General features: G+C 49.3%; 1 non-coding gene and 1 pseudogene across 1 annotated transcript; both read left to right on the top strand.

Annotated features, from left to right (window-relative positions):
- The first annotated feature begins 680 nt into the window (after positions 1-680).
- Positions 681-835, top strand: LOC143266244 (5.8S ribosomal RNA). The gene has a single exon (XR_013041296.1). It is a non-coding gene; the product is annotated as a 5.8S ribosomal RNA (ribosomal RNA).
- Positions 836-2655: 1820 nt separating this feature from the next.
- Positions 2656-7500, top strand: part of LOC143266240 (large subunit ribosomal RNA) — an 8394-nt pseudogene continuing 3549 nt past the window's right edge.

Genomic DNA, 7500 nt, shown 5'->3' with positions numbered 1-7500 from the left:
TTAAACGAGAAACGAAATTTAGAGTGTGACACGGAGGCTTTCACGCGGGGGGTGTCCGGGTAACCGATGGAAATCGAACCACGAAACCGCTTCGACGAACGAAGTCGCAACTTCACGAGAGTCCGCCTGCTTACGACGGACGATATGGTAACGTATCGCTTTACGGACCGGCTGAGAAGCGAAAACGATAGCGTAGTCTCCTTCGTTGGTAGACCGATCTGACGCCGGCCATGGAGTGTCCGTATTGAATCTCGCGATACCGCCAAGACGTCCAATATATGTAAGCAGCGAGCAGGAGACTCTGTGTTACGCGCGACAGCGCGTTTCGTATTTTCCACGGTTTTTGAATGACTTTACCACCCGGAACGGACTGAAAACTCGCCGCACGAAGAGAAATGCGTCACAGAGCGTTGTTTCATCGGCGGTTCTGTAGTTTTATACGGTCCTTTACCCGTCCATGGACGTTATCGTGTCGTCTTAATCATCAATCAGCTCGGGTAAATCTGTGAACAGAGCTATGACGGGACGACGTCCGAATACCGATACTCGATCTTGCGCTTGGATTGGAGTTAGTATTCTATGGACAATCGAACGAATTTATAAACCAGGTTAAATAAATCACGTACATACTGGTTTTCAGACGCTGAGTTGTTAAATATGAACAAAAATTTTTATACGATTACCCTGAACGGTGGATCACTTGGCTCGTGGGTCGATGAAGAACGCAGCTAATTGCGCGTCAACGTGTGAACTGCAGGACACATGAACATCGACATTTCGAACGCACATTGCGGTCCACGGATACAATTCCTGGACCACGCCTGGCTGAGGGTCGTTTATATAACTAAAGACTGCTTGCGTTTGCCTTTAGCAGCAAAAGGTTTTCTCTTCATTGTTAAATTTTTTTCGGTACCGCTCGTCGTTCGACTAGATAAAACGAAACTGTTAAACGCCGAAAAGTCGAACGTTTCGGAGCGGGATCCGATGGTCGAACGCGAGAGAGAGAACAACTTGCGAAATTGGCGAAAACGTACGAGCGATGGTTGGACATTTCGTCGGCGTTTGACGCGGAGAATGTTAAATGGAACGTTCGTGTCTCGCCCTCTCTTTGCTAGTGTTCATTTTTTTCACAGGCGACAGAAGAACATTTTCGTATATCTCGCAATTCTTAGTTTTTAGGATCTTCTCGGCGGAATGCGCTTATCTCGGCTTGCGTGAGTCGTGGTTTCTAGTTAAACCCCTAAAAGAGACCATATACGACCGCCCGTGAAAGAGCGCTCCCGAGTCGAAAACACCTAACTACAGAAGGATATTTAGACGAGAGAGAAAATGATTCTTCGCCCTGCGAGAGAATTGTTAGACACCAATTGAAGGAAGCAAGCCGAGAGTAGAGCGTGTTTACGGCGTTTCTCCGCGCTCCCGACGTTGTCTGAAATGATTGTCGAATTTTTTTTTCGACGGTGCGAAAGTTTATACAACGAGGGGAAAAGTTAAAAATAAACGTGCGACGGAAGCTCTTTCACGGTTAAATTATTACGAGATCGTAGCTTCGCCACGTTTTTTTTAACATTTACAAGCGCAGATCGCTTCGTTGTCGTTGATTAGAAGCGGAAGACCGCGCGATCCCAATACGGGTTCCGGTCGTCCAGTCCTCGAAGTGCATAATTGTGCCGGACGGACGTTGAAAAACCCGGACCGATCGAACGATAAACGCTTATTTGGTGATCGTCTTGCGAGAGTCTCCCTTCATTGTTGTTCGTGTGTTAAATTTCTTTTATCGAACAACGGTCGAACGCAAATGAACAATGACATTTACACCGAAGATCGATCTCGAAACGCTTTTGTTCCTCCTTTTGTGCGCTCGTGGTTTCATCGAACGATATATACACGACGAAGGTGTACCACGCACGTTAAAAATGGGATTTCTTTTTTCCTTTAACCCTTTATTCTCTGGACCATGATAAGTCACCGATGGTTTACATGGCTGTCTCTGGCATTCTCGCCCTTTTCTTGGGATTTTGCGTCGGAACGCGACAGCAAAAGAAAAAACGTATCGGACGATGCGTCTTTACGGTTTATCGACCGTCGAGTGTATATTCGAACGTAAATATGTTGTAACGGTATATGTATCCTTTAGGGGACAAAAGAAACATGAAACGATCGTGTGCGAGAGCGCGCCGAGGGTAAGAAGAAAAGGTGTCCGACCTTTATCTCCTCGTTGTCGTAGTCTCTCCTCGTCGTTTGTTTTAACGCGCCCTGGATAGATAAAAAGATATATCCGATTATAATATATACATATATACTCCGACGCGAGTCGAGAACAACCGGACGTCGTCGTCGTCGTTTTTTTTTTTTGTCGTTGTCCCGCCTGCCCGAATATGCGGCGTTTTAAGTGCCTTTTTTCTTTTGTCGAACAAAAGAGAGAGGAGACACCGAGCTTTCATTTTGGCTCGTACGTACCTTCGAGTAGTCGACGATATTGTGTTGATCCGAAAAGAGAAAAATAGTTGGTTATCGAACGATACAAGGAAAAAATCGAACGACATAATCCCTGTGCGTCGTTGGTATTAATATACCTTTCGTATTACGTGTCGAAACCCCGAAAAGAGCGTACAGTTTGTGGTATAACTTTGAAAAGAAATAATAAAATTTCGACGACCTCAGAGCAGGCGAGATTACCCGCTGAATTTAAGCATATTAATAAGCGGAGGAAAAGAAACTAACAAGGATTTCCTTAGTAGCGGCGAGCGAACAGGAATGAGCCCAGCACTGAATCCCGCGGTTAACGCCGCTGGGAAATGTAGTGTTCAGGAGGATCCGTTTATCCCGAGACATCGAATCGCGTCCAAGTCCATCTTGAATGGGGCCACTTACCCATAGAGGGTGCCAGGCCCGTAGCGACCGGTACGCGTCTCGGGTGGATCTCTCCTTAGAGTCGGGTTGCTTGAGAGTGCAGCCCTAAGTGGGTGGTAAACTCCATCTAAGGCTAAATATGACCACGAGACCGATAGCGAACAAGTACCGTGAGGGAAAGTTGAAAAGAACTTTGAAGAGAGAGTTCAAGAGTACGTGAAACCGTTCAGGGGTAAACCCGAGAAACCCAAAAGATCGAATGGGGAGATTCATCGTCAACGAAGCTGGCTCCCGTGTTGGTGCGATAGTGCCCCGGATGGTCCCGTTACGGCGGGTTTCCCATCGGCGTGGGCACACCACCCGCGGCGAATGTTCCGGCTATGTAGTCGTGCACTTCTCCCCTAGTAGAACGTCGCGACCCGTTGCGTGTCGGTCTAAGGCCCGAGGCGAAGACTGTCCGTTGCTTTTAGCGTACGATGACAGCCCCTTGGATGCCCGGCCGACTGCGCGACGGTACTCAGACGGTATCGGGCCGCAAAATTCTCGAACGCACTGCGTCCAGGACCGCCGCAAGCTCGTTCCAGTCTAGATACCGGATGTACGGACTTAGCGCCGTAACCGGGCCTGGCGGGCTGTTGGCAGGCGGAGTCCTTGGACTGGCCAAACTTTGAATTACCGGTCGGCGACGCTATTGCTTTGGGTACTCTCGGGACCCGTCTTGAAACACGGACCAAGGAGTCTAACATGTACGCGAGTCATTGGGATTTGATAAACCTAAAGGCGAAATGAAAGTGAAAGTCGTCCGTGAAGTCGACTAAGGGAGGATGGGCCTCGTTACGATTAGGCCTCGCACTCCCGGGGCGTCTCGTTCTCATTGCGAGAAGAGGCGCACCTAGAGCGTACACGTTGGGACCCGAAAGATGGTGAACTATGCCTGGTCAGGACGAAGTCAGGGGAAACCCTGATGGAGGTCCGTAGCGATTCTGACGTGCAAATCGATCGTCGGAACTGGGTATAGGGGCGAAAGACTAATCGAACCATCTAGTAGCTGGTTCCCTCCGAAGTTTCCCTCAGGATAGCTGGCACTCGACTCGAACGCATAACGAGTCTCATCTGGTAAAGCGAATGATTAGAGGCCTTGGGGCCGAAACGACCTCAACCTATTCTCAAACTTTAAATGGGTGAGATCTCTGGCTTGCTTGAATTTTCATGAAGCCACGAGATATAAATTGATAAAATTTTTCTTGGATCAGAGTGCCAAGTGGGCCAATTTTGGTAAGCAGAACTGGCGCTGTGGGATGAACCAAACGCAGAGTTAAGGCGCCTAAGTCGACGCTTATGGGATACCATGAAAGGCGTTGGTTGCTTAAGACAGCAGGACGGTGGCCATGGAAGTCGGAATCCGCTAAGGAGTGTGTAACAACTCACCTGCCGAAGCAACTAGCCCTGAAAATGGATGGCGCTGAAGCGTCGCGCCTATACTCCGCCGTCAACGGCAAGTGCGCAGGAACGGGATTTAGTTCCCGTTCTCCATGAAGCCTTGACGAGTAGGAGGGTCGCGGCGGTGTGCGCAGAAGGGTCTGGGCGTGAGCCTGCCTGGAGCCGCCGTCGGTGCAGATCTTGGTGGTAGTAGCAAATACTCCAGCGAGGACCTGGAGGACTGACGTGGAGAAGGGTTTCGTGTGAACAGCCGTTGCACACGAGTCAGTCGATCCTAAGCCCTAAGAGAAATCTAATGTTGATGAGGTGTCCTAAAATTCACGCTTTTCGAACGCAAATGACAAACATACGTACGCTCGCACGCACGTACGCGCGCAAAAGGCAAAAAATGTTAAAAAGAGAAAAAAATTGCAGTTAAATAACAATTTACGTCGCCGTCGTTTCGTGTTTGTGTCCTAATCCACCGCTCGAACATGATCATTTTTATTGATAAATTGACAAAAACGTTGAACGCTGAAAAAAAATGATCGCGGTTCGGATCGATGGATACTTCACGTTCGACGTGATGCGACGTTGTCGAACGCCTGAAAGCGATTTTTTTTCTATTTTTTGCTTGGTTAAATCTTACAAACTATCGAACGCAAGTCGTGTCGTCGTTGCGTCGCAGATGCGTCGTTGTTTATATAATTTTGCGTGATTTGGGAAGAAACACACCCATCGGGCGAAAGGGAATCCGGTTCCTATTCCGGAACCCGGCAGCGGAACCGCATACCAATCGGGCCCTCGTAAGAGTGTTCGTCGGGGTAACCCAAAATGACCTGGAGACGCCGTCGGGAGATCTGGGAAGAGTTTTCTTTTCTGTATAAGCGTTCGAGTTCCCTGGAAACCTCTAGCAGGGAGATAGGGTTTGGAACGCGAAGAGCACCGCAGTTGCGGCGGTGTCTGGATCTTCCCCTCGGACCTTGAAAATCCAGGAGAGGGCCACGTGGAGGTATCGCGCCGGTTCGTACCCATATCCGCAGCAGGTCTCCAAGGTGAAGAGCCTCTAGTCGATAGATTAATGTAGGTAAGGGAAGTCGGCAAATTGGATCCGTAACTTCGGAATAAGGATTGGCTCTGAGGAGCGGGGCGTGTCGGGCTTGGTCGGGAAGTTGGCCAGGCTGACGTGCCGGGCCTGGGCGAGGTGAACGGTTGGCGACTTCGCGTCGCGTCCCGGAATCCGAGCTCGGTCCCGTGCCTTGGCCGCCAACGGATCTTCCTTGCTGCGAGGCTTCTTGTGACGGCTTCGGCCGTCCTTTTCGCCTCTTCGGCCGCCATTCAACGCTTAGCTCAGAACTGGCACGGACTAGGGGAATCCGACTGTCTAATTAAAACAAAGCATTGCGATGGCCCTCAAGGGTGATGACGCAATGTGATTTCTGCCCAGTGCTCTGAATGTCAACGTGAAGAAATTCAATTAAGCGCGGGTAAACGGCGGGAGTAACTATGACTCTCTTAAGCGTAAATCGCTCCGAGTTTCTCCTTCGGTTCGCCGGGGGAAAAACTCCGTCGCTTGCGTGAGTCATGGTTGCAGGGATGGCAATGCGTAACTCAGACCTCTCGTTAGGTCCTTCAGCCTCTCCCATCCAAGTCGCACGACCTACCTCCTAGTGGTACCTGCCGGTAACGTGACTGGTTGGCTGTTTGGGTGACTCACGTCACCATCGCAGTCCCAGTCACGGCTAAACGGCGTGCGGCGACTCTGGCGAAAGCCAAATGGACCCTTTGGGTTTGCAGCCCACTGGGTTCATGCCTTCGGGCGAAGATTTATTGCAAAAAAAACGAAAACAAGCCTCGGATTGGCCGGACCCCCAACCCAAGTGGATAGTAATCCCTTGGCGGATGATGAAACTGGCACTCTTCCAATGGTACAAGATTCGAATAACGATAGGAACCCCATAATATGTGCATCATGTAAGATCGATCTGAGCGACCGAACAGCCGCACAAGCGGCCCAACACAGGCGGCGCTGCAATGCTCCACCGATGCAGGATGGGGGATATGGGTGCGATATGTGCGACCGGTCCTTCGGCACCTACGCCGGTCTGCGTCAACATCAGCGCAGAGCTCATACTGAGCAATATAACAATGCGGATCTGGCGCTGCGGGATCAACGGATAAACACCACCCGTGCGAAGTACTCGGATGATGAAATTCGTATGATTGCTCGGCATGAGGCAAACATACCAAATAGAGAGAATATGCTTCTCAAAGATGTCCTCAAGATATTGTCCGACCTATCCAGAAGGCCGGCTGAGGGCATAAAGAAACTACGAAATAAAGAAGCATACATCAAATATTACACCGAAGCATCCGAGGAAAGAGCCGAGGCGGCTTCAAGTGGGGCAGTCCCTTCGACTTCTTCACAGCAACCTCCGGCCTCCCCGCAGTGCACCCAGAGTACACATGTAAGGACCGAAACAGCGGGACGCCTCGAACCTACCTGCAGCGATGATACACAGAATGGCGATCAACACCATCAGATCCCATCGGACGAGATCCGACGTGTTTTGAGCGAGGCTAGGGACGACGTGACAGTAGAAATGGGTAGAATAATAGATGCCGTACTTACCAATGGCGACACGAATGTCGTGATGAGGATGCTCGATGAGTACATAGAATCCATTCCTGAAAACTACATAAAACAAAAAATTAGTCAAGGCGACGCGAATAAAAGTAAACAGAAACAAAAACGAAAGCACAGAAACATATACAATAGTCAAGAAAGTGAGGGACAAAAATCACACACATTAGGAACAAAACAGAAAAATACAAACATGAGAAAAAATAAGAGTAAAAGCACAAATGCCTCCTCCAACTACAATCAGGACAGATACATCAAAAGAACCGGAAACCGCTCCAAGAAAAGATCAACCTATTATGCCCGCATACAAAAATTATACAGAAAGAACCCAACCCAAGCTGCCGAACACATACTAACAGGAAAGCAACTTGACATCGATGATTTTCCTGATATGGAGAAATTTACAGATTTCTATAAGAAACTTTTTGCGCATAAAGACCTGGGATGGAAACCTGCAGACCGCGCAGTGAACGGCAACTTGGATCTATCATATCCAATAGAAAACACCGAAATTCATGAGCACCTCAAGAAGGCGAAGGAGTCGGCGTCTGGACCGGACAAGATCGATCGCGAATGTTTAAGAG

The sequence above is a fragment of the Megachile rotundata genome, unplaced genomic scaffold (assembly GCF_050947335.1).
Source record: "Megachile rotundata isolate GNS110a unplaced genomic scaffold, iyMegRotu1 scaffold0114, whole genome shotgun sequence".
Classification (NCBI taxonomy): Eukaryota; Metazoa; Arthropoda; class Insecta; order Hymenoptera; family Megachilidae; genus Megachile; species Megachile rotundata.
Note: the sequence above shows the minus strand (reverse complement) of the source record. Positions and strands in the feature narration are given on the sequence as shown.